At 38.7% G+C, this 14,101-nt stretch overlaps 1 pseudogene; it reads right to left on the minus strand.

Moving 5' to 3' along the window:
* Positions 1 to 11,902: 11,902 nt before the first annotated feature.
* On the minus strand, positions 11,903 to 13,322 carry LOC113004575 (annotated as a pseudogene).
* Between the last annotated feature and the right edge of the window lie 779 nt (positions 13,323 to 14,101).

Below are 14,101 nucleotides of genomic sequence, written 5' to 3' on the forward strand. Positions count from 1 at the left end.
CATCATTAGTTTCAAACTTCATTTTAATAACATATTAATATCTCGGTTAATCGACAACGATTACATCCTAACACTATTCTTTTGTGATATTCAATGAGTAACAAAAAGTAAAAGATGCTTGTGTCGACTTGTGTCATTAAATAGAAAGCAGTCTTAAGGGGGCATATACCTTTCTCGGCACGAAAAATAACCTATTTTCACTAATTTTTTTTTCAAAAAATAAAAGACTTATTAGGATCGGGTTTTTTTTATGTTAAAGAACATACTTTGGACTTGTAAATAAATTTTTATTAAAATAAAATACCCCCCCCCTTTGCCCCTTTGCAATTCCTCGAAGTTGGTTATGTCCGACTGGACTTCAATTGCGGTACCATGGATTAGTCCTTGACCGCTTATCTGAAATCAAAAATCAATATGGCATCTTGAAGTTTATTAAATTTACTAGTTCGTGACGGACGATTTTTTTAATTTTCGAATTTAAAACAAAATGGCGGACATTCAAACTTTGGATACCATTTTTCACGTATTTCATTTTTGAGCATGTCAAAAAAACATAAAAAATGAAGATATCAAAAAAATCGTCCGTCACGAACTAGAGAATTTTATAAGCTTTCAAATAAAACCAACCAGAATAGAATCGGTTCAGTAGTTGTTGAGATATTTATGGTACCGACTTTGAAAACGTGGTTTCGATAAAAACGTGTTTAAAGTTTCCGAACAAGTTTACACTATAGTAAAGGGGTTTTTTTGCGACTTACATGTAATCATCTATTCCGGGGCCATATAGGGAATCCTCCTGATGAAGGTGCTCGTCGGCATTTTTATTTTTTTTCAGTCGGCGGCTGATACGGGCCTCCCTTGTCGTGTGCTGTGCTCGGATGTCTGCTTGGTTGCAGCGCCGAGTATCTGCTAATGCAGCGAATTGTGCAGCGTTTCGTCCAATGGTTATGCCCATTGTGTTCATTATTTGCAGAAGGGCCGACGAACCTTCGTTAAATAAACAAACTGCGATGAAAGTTGCAATTTCCACAATTTTTGCGCTGCTATTGGTGTTTTTGTGGGCCATTCTCCAGATCAAATTATTATAGCTCTCGTTGGCGTTTTGCGTATATCCGCCGAGGCAGCGTTGTAATAATGACGCATTACTAAGATCTTCGTATATAGGGCGGATTGCATCCAAAACCTCGTCTGGTAAAGCATTATAACTTTGCTCGTATCTGTCCAACGATCCATTTGCTTTCGCTTGTTGCCACTCGCACCATGAATCCGAGGCTTGAGGACAAAGATGATGTTGCGGTTTGTCTTTCGTTGAACTATAATGATAAAAAGTGGCCCACACTGCATCCCGCATTCCTTCCACTGAATTGAAATTTCGCTGAATGGCTAAACCGTAATACACCGTGAGTTTGTCTATCATTTTCGCGCTCAACTTATTCCTTCCTCCAATGCCCTTGTGATCTTTTTTGCACTTTCGGAGTCGAGCACCCATGCGTTTCTGCACGTGTCCAACGCATTCTTTTTTTTCTATTTCTGTGTCTGCGTATGGTCGAGATTCAATGACACCTTTGTACGTCTTCGAATCGCCGTCACCAATATACTGCGTATACTTTACTGCGTATTGTTTCTGTGATCTATGAAACATTTCTTTAATAGATTCGACCTCCATTTTTCCAGCTGAACCTTCGTGATTTGATTGACATTTGTCTTGGTGCTCGATGTGCCACTCGCGACACTCTTCAGTGTTTTTCTTTTTGGCCCAAAATTCGCATTCTTTGCAGTACGAAGATTTCACGTTTACGTCGACAATTTTCTTTGAATGCACTCCGATGAGACTGCACACGCCATACAGGGAAGAAAACCCGCGTCTATGCCAAGTCCCGTCTCCTGAAACACTTAAATCCGTAGCGTTTTCGACCTCTTGCTCCAAACTCGTTCTCAACTGCTCCTTTTGTACCGCGTCTTTCATGTGTAATTCCGCGATGGCCTTGGATGCTGTATGAATGTTGTTTTGAATTTCCTGATACGATTTTTGAGCGACAGGAGGAGGCAGGTCCATTAGCCCACAAAATTTTTTCTCGGCAGATGCTCCTTGTCCTAAGCAATGCATTGCAAAACTGAATCGTCGATTGATTTCATACGACAATCCAATTTTCGGGCAAGAAGGAACGTCTGTTGGCCTGCACTCGTCACAAATAATTACAATTTTAAAGCCGAGCCCGCGAGTGCTTTCTGTTTGGAATTTTACGTCACCTCCGCACATTTTACATTTCACTACTTGTGAAATTTCATTAAAAACAGAATTAAAGTTTAAAATTCGGTAATTCAAAGTGTCATCCTCCGGCACAAGCACATCAGACACTGACATCGACTTTAATTTCTTCGCAGCACTAACAGTTTTCTCGGTTTCGCTTTCGAGAGCCCATTTATTTGGTGGCTTACGACGTTTTGGCGCCCAATCTTTGCGAAATACACCGCTTTTTTTCGATTCCCGACTACTTTTTGACATTTTGTTCGTTATGACGTGTGTGTGTCCAACGAAATACGCCAAATAACTGAATATATAACCTTTTATTCTGAAAAATTACTCCGAAAGATTCGAAGCACCATCTGTCGAAAGAATTATGTACCTAGTACACAAAGACGGAGTTCCTTCGAATTACAATAAAGGGATCGATAAAATTGTGGGTCTGACGATACTACCTGCGTGCTTCTCCGTAACGGCTTTTGGGACTCCGAAACGGCGGCGGCAGCGGTCGGTATAAAGTACTATAATTTTGTCAATTTTCCGAATTTCTTTAAATGGTTTCGGATATACATTCTTGAAATGTTAATCTTTCAAAATATGTAATAAAAAAAAATCGATTTTTTTAAGCCGAGAAAGGTATATGCCCCCTTAATACTTAAGATATATTGTAGGTAGTTTTTGTTAGCAATCTTTTACATTGATGACTATTTCAGTCACTTTTGAAAGATGCTGTGCTCTTTAAAAGAAAAGCAGCATCAAATTATCTTTGTTTCATGCGTCGTTTTGATGTATTATTTCTTTTGATGTATTATTTCGTTTATTTTTCATAAGAGTGATTTTCAAAAAAATTATATTCTAACAAAAAATAATAATTTTAAGATTTAAAGATATAATGAGACATAAGTCTTTCATGTTATACAATATTCTTTATTTTATATCTTTCGTATTATTAAAAATGTGTTTAATTTTCAAAATCACGGAAATTTCTGATTTTTAGTCAAATGTTATGCACGATATAATTTTATGCAATATGAAATTTTGCAATATGAAATATGCAATATTAACATTTACTTTATACATCAATTAGATCATAATATGAAACACTTGTCTTGGGATTAAAGATGACATTGAGTATAAAACATTGAACATATTTAGATAAGAGTAAATAAAATAGTCATCAGCCAAAAATTGATTACAAACTATCTATATTAAGTATTAAGATTTTTTTTCATATTTTTTATTTTTTTTTTGTATTATGCGTGTTATTTTTATATGATACTATTACATGTGTGTTTTTTATATGAGTAATCTTAGAAAAATTTATACTCTACTGTTACGTCCTGCGGAGTAACGATTCTTTCCTTCGCAACCAGCGGATATTCTAATTAACGGGGGAGCGACGGTGATCTCACCCCGATCCCAAGAATACGGTGACTCTCACGGCAATAACCGGATGTCACGAATTAAGTATCTATAAATTCATCAATTAAGGAGATCTGAGGTGACACCGTTGCTCGATACCGGAAACACCCAAGATAGTAAAATCAGGGAGCTGGAAGACGCACGTGTGCATCCCTTTGAGTTCTGATGCCCGACACCCGCATAGCAACAAATCAAAGAATTTTTTGACATTTAATGCTTCTGAGAGTTCAATTGTCAAACCTGCCGCTTTCTCGGATAACAATTACCGAGGAATATAAAAAAGTCGTAAAAATAAATATTGCACGTGCGCGTATTAATGAATAAAGTGGTGCACACGGCCCTCGAAGGGACAAAGGGAATCATAGATGAAAAATAGTATAAATAGGTGCGTCTTCCAGCGGAGCTCGCAGTACGCAGTTCGTAGTTCGTAGTACACAGTTCACAGTCCGAATCGCAGTTCCGTGGCATCTTGCATGCCCGAGTTCTGCGACTCTCGGATCCGCGGCCTTTAAACTCGTGCGCGGCGCAAGTCTCGGTCGAGAGGAAAAAGTGTCAGTTCCAACGTCCCCGGTTGAGATCTGCGGACCATTGTCCATTGGACCCGGAACACCCCCGACCGGATCTACTACCTCCCGCCGAGTCCGGCCCAGTTTGAAGCCCTGCGGCTCCGAGAGAATAGCATTCACCTGAATCGACTCACGCTACAATCTGCAAGCAGTAAGTCCCGAATCAACCGTTTGTTTCGCTCTCGTTCTTCGAACATCCTTTCTCTCTCTAGCGCGAAAGATTTCGAACATAATACATTTATTGAGGTTATTACTCTTTCCTCCCCATGCTTCTCTCCATACTCTCTCTCTCTCTCTTTATCTTTAAATTCTTTTCTTTCTCGGGATTAACTCGTAAGAGTTAATCCGAAAGAATCTCTTTATTTTTAATTCTTCTCTTTCTTGGGATTAACTCGTAAGAGTTAATCCGAAAGAAACTCTTTATTTTTAATTCTTCTCTTTCTTGGGATTAACTCGTAAGAGTTAATCCGAAAGAATCTCTTTATCTTTAAATTCTTTTCTTTCTTGGGATTAACTCGTGAGAGTTAATCCGAAAAAATCTCTGTATTTTTAATTCTTTTCTTTCTTGGGATTAACTCGTAAAAGTTAATCCGAAAGAAAAGGTGTTCAAAAAGTCCGGGACATTCAACCGGTCCGGGACTTTTTGAACACCCTGCATATTTTTTATTGCATTTTTTTGTAATCGATTTCGAGACCTTTCCAAAACACTACAAGAAAGTTTATTTTCGTTGAGTATTTTCCGAGTTGTAAGGCTTGAAAGCTGTAATGTACTGTAACTTTCAAGTTTCACAACTCGAAAAATACTTAACGAAAATACATTTGTTTATAATGTTTTGGAAAGGTCTTGAGATAAGCTACAAGAATATGCAATAAAAAGTAGGCAGTTCCATTTAAAAAAGTTAATGTGATTTCGATCTGACCTTGGCAACGCCATCCAAGGTCGAACTGATAAGATCAGTAAATAGACCTTTTGAAACCCTACAACTTTTATCTGAAACATTTTTTTCTAAAATGCTTAGTTTTCGAGATATTTCGCCGGTCCAAGACTTTTTGAACACCCTGTATGTAATTAAATACAAATTTTTTCATTCTAAATGTTTCGAGCTAGTCATCACCTAAATATTCTTAATACAATCCTTTCCCAAAAATCAGAACTTTTGGCTTTCATCCATATTCGCGGAGGTCGTCTTAAACTTTGTATTGCTATCATTTGTTTAAATGAAAGTAAATATGTATTTGTAATATTAAATAACATACCTTTGTAATTTTCGTGGCCGATTTTGTAAAATAAAAAAAGTTTTTGCATGTTATTTTGGTACTGAGAAATTAAGAGAACTCTTGGATCCATTTTTATGACAACTGTAATAAACATAACCTTAATCTTAACGTACATTAGAATATCTTGTATACAGTTGGTACTAATCAACCTTGCCGCAACTCCGCCGCAACCCTACATAATTTTTATCCGGTGGAAACAGATGAGCCAACTCGATTCTGCCACGACTCTGATCCTATTCGAACCCTCGGTGGAAACTTAGTCTCTGACTCTCTTTCTCTTCCTCCTTCCTTTATTCACTGCCTTCTACACAACCTTTTTGGATTTTATTATTTCTATATCCCTCTCCCATCTTTCCCTCGCCCTTTTCTTCTTCTCCTCACGATGTTCCTTGTACCTCCTCCTCATTTCTTTATATTTTTTTCATTCTCCCCCCTCTCCTCCTCCACTTTTTTAAATTCCTCCATAACCTCTCTTTTCCTATCCCTACATTCCTCATCCCACCATCCTCTCCGTTCCTTCTTCTCTTCCTTCTCTATTCTTTCTAATGCCACTTCTACTTTTCTCTTCATTTTCCTCCAAACCTCCCCTACTTCCTCACCATCACTATCCCTCTTCCCAAAGTATTCCTCAAATTTCTTTTTCCCTTCTCTGTCCAAACCCCCCTTCTTCCTCTCCCTTTCCTTTTCCCGGTCCTTTCTTCCCTCCGCCCTTCTCCCTCCACCCATACCGTTATCGGCTGATGATCGGAGTCCACCCAATCCTCCACCTTCATCTTTTCCACCTTTCTTCTTGTCTCCTCATTCCCGATCACGTAATCTATTACGGTCCCTCCCTTCCCTCCTGTATACGTCTATTCCCTCTCCTTATCGCCCGTTACGCTTCCATTCAATATTGACCATCCCAATTCTCCTATATAATCACATAGCTTCTTTCCCTCTCTATTCACTTTTTCATTCTTCGAGCTTTTTCCCTGTTCTACTCTTCCCTCTTCATCCTCATCTATTCTTCCCCCTTCTCTCCCCGTCCTAGCATTGAAATCTCCTCCTATTTACACCCTCACTCCTTCCTCTCTATCCTCCATCCATTCTCTCAGTTTCCCCATTTTTTCCTCCAAATCTCTATTCACATGCACTCCTATTAGCCTCCACCACTCTCCCCCTAAATTTACTTTTACTGATTGTAATAACTCCTCTTTTCTTTCCTTATCATCCTTTTCTCTCCCTATCCCTTTCCTTATCCCCACAATCATTCCTCCCATTGCCCTCCTTTTCTTATTCTTCCTTGCCGCCTCTTGCACTTTCCACACGTATCCTTTTGACAGCCATTTTCGAACTCTTTCCCATCCCTTTTTCTGTAACCAAGTCTCACTCAGGAACATCACATCCCATTCTTTTAGTCTCTCCCTGAAATCCTTCTCTTTGTTTTCTATGCCTGCCACATTCCAAAAGCCTATATTATACTTTTTGCCATCTTCTTTTTTCTTATTCCTCCTCTTTTTTCTATGCTTCTCATTTTCTATATTTCCTTCTATTTCCCCCTCTCCCTCTCCCTCCGTCCATCACCCTACTAAAAATTCTCTTTCTCTTTTTCCACCTCTCTACCCTTCTCTATCCCCCCTTCCATTCTCTTACTTCTTTTCCGTGCCATTCTCTCAACTCATCCTTAATCTCATCCCATACCCATAATTTCTCCTCAATCTATATTTTCATATATCCTACTCTTACTTTTCTACCTTCCTTCCTTATCCTTTCCACTTCCTTCCTTATCCACCACTCTATCTTTCTCTCCTTTTGTCAGATCATCTACTATCCACTCTCTTCTTTCCCCCAGCTTCGCTTTTTCTTTCATCACTTCAATTTTCTGCTTTACACTCGCCAATCTTACCCATACCATTTCCCTACCCTCCATATCTTTCTTCCCTATACTCCTTATCCCTTCCACTCTCGCTGTCGCTCCCACTATCTCTTCTATCTCTTTTCTTAACCCCTTTATCTCTTTCTCCTTTGCTTTCACTCTTTTTAAGATTATATTTCTCTTCCTCTCTTCCCTTTCCTCTTTTCTCCCTCTAACTCTATTCTCTTCATCTTTTCTTCTAATTCCTTCATCTCTCTCTTTCTCCTTCTCTCTATCTGCTTTACTTTTTCCTCCTCCTTCCTTTTCTCATCCCCTTTCTCTTTCTCCTCCCTCCCCCTACCTTTCTCGATCTTTTCCACTCTATTCTCTAAACTGTCTAATTTTTTTCCTCATTTCTTCTATCCATTCCCTCATCTCTGTGTAACAATACGCCCCTCCACCGTGCCGCCACTCCAGACCGACCAACCGTCGAACGCACCGCGGCCGAGCACGTGTGTCTTACGTAAGACCACGCGCGTGCAATCGGCTTACGTAAGACCACCGCATGCTACCGCGCGCGACCGACGCGCTACGCGCCGCGTTCCGAAAGCGCTCCCACTCTAGCCGGCCCGTCCGCGCGCGCTGATTGGTCCGTTCAGCCGCGCGGAACGATATATAAGCCGGCAGCGGGCAGCGTAAAGGAGAGATCCGTCCGAACATCCGATCTCATCGGATCCTTTCCAGCGCTGGGCATACTCGGCGCCTCCTAGCTCGGGGATTCTCGAGCACCTCCTCGGGAACGGGCATTCTCGTTCCAACCTTCCCGCGACGGGTAAAACCGTCGTCCCCGAGGCCGGGTATGCTCGGCCAATCCGATCCGCTCAGCCGCGCGACGGGCATTCTCGTCGCGCAGGCCACCCAATCCGAAAGCCGTGTGACGGGCATCCTCGTCACGCGGCCAATCCGGACCGTCCGGCCGGACAACGGGCATTCCCGTACGTCCGGCTAAATCCGATCCGAATCCGTTGCGCCGTGCGGCGGGTATTATACCCGCACGGCAATTCCGTTTCCGTTCGGCTGGACGACGGGCATTCTCGTCGTCCGGCCACTCCGACCAGACCGTTCCGAGTGTCCCCGGGAATTCTCGGGGACCGTCCGCGCCGACACCGATCCAGTGTCCGCCACCGTACCTCCCGGGCTAACCCCGCGAGATGAGGCCGAACCGGCCGCCCCCGTCGACAGCCCGCGCACAGCGCGAGGGCGTCGAAACCGAGACCGTAACCGGTCAACCGCACGGGCCAATCGGGCCCCGAGCACGGCATTAGAGTGGACCGCCGCGCGGCCACTCTAACAAACGGATCCCGTACGCATAAAGCGTAGACCGAAGCCGTCCGTAGATCACACGACTCATCCGAGCCGTTACACTAAAGTACCAGCGTACACTGCGATAACCGCGAATCCGTTCCGACATCGCACGTTCCGCCGCGAACGATGTAAATAGATATATGTTTAAAACCGAGTAACCCCGTTTGCTACTGCCGCGCGCAAAGCGCCTAGTCACCGTCCGTCCGTTTCCGAATTGTTCAAGTCCTTCCGTTTAGATATTAAGTACCGCGCAAATACGTTGCGACTGTTCTCTTAAATTCACGCGGGCCGATGACCGCGCAGTTAAGTGCCGCGACGCTATTCGAATATCACGTGATCGTTCTCTTGATTTCCCGCGGGCCGACGACCGCGCAATTAAGGGCCGTAATGTTGTACAAGGAGCTCAGTATTATCCGATAACGATATCGGAACTGTATAATTTCATTTTGTACTAAAGCATAGCTAAATATATTTTGACCTCTTTCATTTTTACTACCAAAATACGGCGTTATCATTTCGACACGAACCCGGACATCCGGCGAGCACATCCGAGCATCCGATCCTGAACCTAAAAGCCCGTAACCGACACCGAAAAAGTACCAGCGTTACATCTGCTTTCCCCTCCTTCACCTCTCTTAATTCCGTTTTAATCTCCTTAAAACCCTCCCTCACCTTCCTTAATATCTCACTCACCCCCCCTTCTTCTTGCTTTTCCGGCTGCTTTTCCAGCTGTTTTTCCGGCGATCTCAATACCTTTATACTTTTCCTAAAGATATCTGCCTGTAATGCATCTATCTCCTTCCTTTTCTTTCCTCTCTTAAACGCATCTATCAGCGACAGACTATATACTCTATCCCTCATCCCTTCTGCTTTGCTCAGTTTTCCCACCTTCCTCTTTCCCTCTCCTTCCCTCTCTCCTTTCCTTCCTCTATCTCAACTTTCTTCTAACCTGCCAACTTTCCCTATTCAAGAGTTTATTTACTTGCAGTCGGGTTAAAAGTTTTTGAAATATTTATTTATTTATTTTTTTTATATTTATGTAAACAAAATGTAAATGAAAAAAAATTTTTAATTAAGTAATCTATTTTTGCAGAAAATATTTACTAGAAAATATGTTTCTTTTTAAGGTACAATTTCATGGTGTCGCTTGTCGCCGAGATAAGTAGTCACGTGACCAAATTTTGTCCAGTTTCTTGTCGCTAGCGATGCCGAAGAAAAGTAAGATTGTATCCAACTTCTAGCAACGTCGCTTCACGTGATTTATCAAGTAAATTTGAATATCGATCTTCAAGATGTAAGTACAATAAATAAATTAATTAATTAATACAGATTTCTTGTACTCTTATATTTATTATATTTATATTATATTAAAATACCGGAACTAAAAATTCGAATGAATGGAATGAATTCAGCTTGTTATAATTTTGAGGTTAAGTGTAATCACATGCATAGTAGGGTAAAAATTATTATAATTGCAATAATTTCATAAAATTTTCAGATAGCTGTTGTACATACCTGCAGGATATGTGAAACAATCATCGATCGAAACGACATTCCGATGCTTAATTGTATAAGAGCATACAAAAGGTTCTTCGTGGATAATAATTATTATTTTTATCCAGTAACAAGTATAATATATACAATATAATAAAAGAGACGAGAGTCACAACGCTATTGTTGATACGTACTTTTGTGTTTATTGATCAGTTTCCATCAAATTGGTACAAACGTTTTAACCCGAGTTTAAGTCGACAATTAATAAAAAATCCTAATCAAGCCTTTCTCCACATTACATGGTGTGACTCTCATTAGCCCTCTTTTATTAAATTATTAAATCTCATAAGTCTTCCAAATATCTAAAAAAAAAAAAATATATATATATATATATACTTAATTTTTATTTTATCATTGAAAAAAATAACATTCTACAAAAATGTATATTATTATTTGTAGGTGATAATCGCATTGTTCGCCTTGTCGATAACAGAGAAGTCGGTTCGTGAAAAGATTAATGGTAAATAGAAACTTTGAAATCCTGAAAATTATAGTAATAAGTCTGCATTTTTTTAACTGAAATTGATTTTAGGAACTATAACAACACTTTCGTCAAACGAATTAAAAGCTGAAAAGGAAAATAGGTCTTATAATGAGAGAGACAAAACCGCAAAGTCTACATTAAATTACGACGACGAGGAACTTCTAATATTATTAGTTCAAGAACGAAGGCCCCTGTGAGATTTTACCGTTCCATTAGAACAGCGATGTCAACGCATAACAAAAAAACTTTGGGATAAAGTGTCAGAAACATTGGGAGGTAAAAAAAGCGTTAAAAATATTCACGGTTAAAATATTTAAAGAAAAATTTTATTTACAGGTAAACTTAGTGGGGAAGAAGCAAAAAGAAAATTTAAAAATTTACATGACGCCTATAGATGAATAATAAATACTGAAAATCGCCCTAATGGGTCGGCTAGACCTCTCCCTACAAAGAAATGGCACCACTATGAATCCGTGGAGTTTCTGCGTGACTTATACCTTGTTAAAAAGTAAAAATTATATACAGTATTTTAATTATATACACTTTTTAACTGTTTCCTTTTTAATTTATAATTTTTATATTTTTAGGGGAAAAGTTTCTAATATTGACGCTATTGATGTCGATGACTCTGCGAGTAATATTGGCTAATCAATAAATGATGATGCAACTTGTGATGGCCAATCAGAGGCATCAGGTACTTAATATTAATATTTATTTTGAATGTTTTATGCTAAAGTAGTTTTCACAGAAACTAGAAGTATAAGAATAATCAGTGTCCTATAATAAATGATGAAAGGTCTTGATTACTCTATCAATAATAAAAATATAATAATAATAAACCAATAAATTACAGGTGCGACAACTAAAAGGAAGAAGACTTCGGGACAGCAGTCCGGTGCATTAGATAGAATTGCCGATTCACTCTGTCGACCATCAACTCCAATTGTATTACCATCAGCACCCAAATGTGATGAAATTGATTCGTTATTAGCAGTAATTGGATGGAGGTTGAGACAAATGAATCCAACACAACAATTACATGTCATTCAGGAAATGATAAACCTAACTTTTAATGTACTCACAAAAAATTAAGTTTTATTATTTTTTTAAAAACATCTGTGACATTTTTATAATAAAGTTTAAATTAACTCCACTGATATTTTATAATTTATTATAAAATATCTTATTTTATAATTTATTATTTTTAGACAAGTTAAATTGTATATATACAATTAATGAATGAATATAAGAACTAACAATGATAGAATTGACTTGGTATGGCACCTTCACTATTAAAATATTTACAGAATTCTTCTCGAATCTGTATCGCTCGACGAGAACTATTATTAGAACCGCACTGAGTTATGTTTTCCAATGCACTATTATCCGTGCAATTTCTTCAAGAACCTGGAATAAAGCTGTCATCATTTTCTTGATCAATTAGTGTTGGAGTAACATATTGATTTTTTTCAATATCTATCTGACGAATCCAATTATGGAGGCATATAATGGCTTTAACAATTAGAATTGTTTTTTCCCTACTACTTGGTAGGTTCCCTACTACTATTGATTGGTCGCTTCAAAATTCTCCATTGGCTGACTAAAATACCAAATGTATTTTCGATTGTTCTCTTAGTTCGACTCAATTGATAGTTATAAATATTTCGCTTGTCGTTTAAACCGCCTTTTCCTGGATAAGGCCGAAGTAAATAATTTGACAATTGAAAGGCTTCATCGCCTACTAGAACATATGATAAAGGAGGTCCACCTGGGCTGAGAGGTTCTGGTGCAGGTACGTTCATTTCCTTTGATGCAATTTAGACCCATCGTTGAATCTCTAAAAATTCCACCGTCACTGCAACGACCATAGGCTCCTATATCAACGAACGTGAACATACATTGTGCGTCACAAATTCAGAGGAGTACAATACTGTGAGTCTTCTTATAATTATAATAAGATGAGTCTGCTTTAGGTGGACACTGGAAAAAGAATAATCATTTAGGCATCAAACTTATAATCTCCAATAATAAATGTAGTATTGATCAGTAACATTACTTCAATAATAATATGTTTGCCATCAATTGCGCCTATGCAATGATTAAAATCCCATTTCTCTTTAAATTCTTTAGCAAGGTGTAGCTATTCTTCTGTTGTTTTTGATGGTGGGATCACTTTCTGACAAATACAGTTCCATATAGCATTGCATGTTTCACCTATAACGTGGCTTATTGTTGAAACTCCAGCGAGAAAGTGATATGACATTAAATGCATCAAATCACCAGTTGCTAAATATCTAAAAATAATAAAATCAATTATAATTATTTTTGAATTCATAATGTAATGCAAGAAATAAGGACAAACAAACCTCAATGTTATGGATAGTCGCTCTGCAGGAGGTAATGGTTCTCTAACTAGTGTTTGTTTAGTGATTGTAGTGATTGAGTGTAGTGATTGCCACTAACAATAAGTGTAACAATTCTTCAAATTGCATAGCTGTCATGCGATAATAATTTCGAAAATTTTCTAGAGTTAATCTTGGAACAGATGTATAATAAAAACCATGTTTACGTCATCTTTCAAATAATGGATCAATCCAAAATCTCTTTTTTTTATATTTTTTTTAACTTTGTAATATACAAGCGACTATTAGTTTATTTCGCTGTCGTTGCTCTTCATTTTTATTATGAATAATTGTAGCAACTTGACAGGCCCACTCGTGATATCTTTCTTGATATGATATATTGGAGACACACAATGTTGAAATTTATTTTTTTGTGTGTCACACTTGGGACACGCGTAGTAAATTTTCGGTATTGAGAATCCTTCGTAGTCTGATATCCAGGGCCCCCCCAAAAATAAAAAGAAGGGACACGCGTCGTCAATCTGCCCGAGGGTCTTTGAGGTTATTTAATGATTGGAATTTATTTTACACAACACCAGGTTATGTTTCTTTCTTTCTGTCGCTGCTTCCCGTTCACACAAGCGACGGTCAAAATCAGCGACATATGAAATCACGGGACTCGTCTGTCGCTGAATATGAGCAACAAGCGGCACCATAAACACATACCTTTATATTTAAGATGATCACACTTTTTAATCTAAGAAAACAATTTAATCAAGTTTAATAATATTTTTAGCTTATTTGTAAAATCATTATATAGATGTAGCAAATGTAAAAATACAAAATTATATATTAAGATAATATATCGGTTACTCAAAAGTTACTCCAATTCAAAATTTCCCGCAACTGCACTTACTCTCTCCTGCTATGCTTCTCACTTCTATCGCCCGATATCGCTACCCTCTCTCTTTTTTGCTTCTTCTCTACTCTCTATACCTGCTCTCCCGTCTA

The sequence above is a fragment of the Solenopsis invicta genome, chromosome 14 (assembly GCF_016802725.1).
Source record: "Solenopsis invicta isolate M01_SB chromosome 14, UNIL_Sinv_3.0, whole genome shotgun sequence".
Taxonomy (NCBI): domain Eukaryota; kingdom Metazoa; phylum Arthropoda; class Insecta; order Hymenoptera; family Formicidae; genus Solenopsis; species Solenopsis invicta.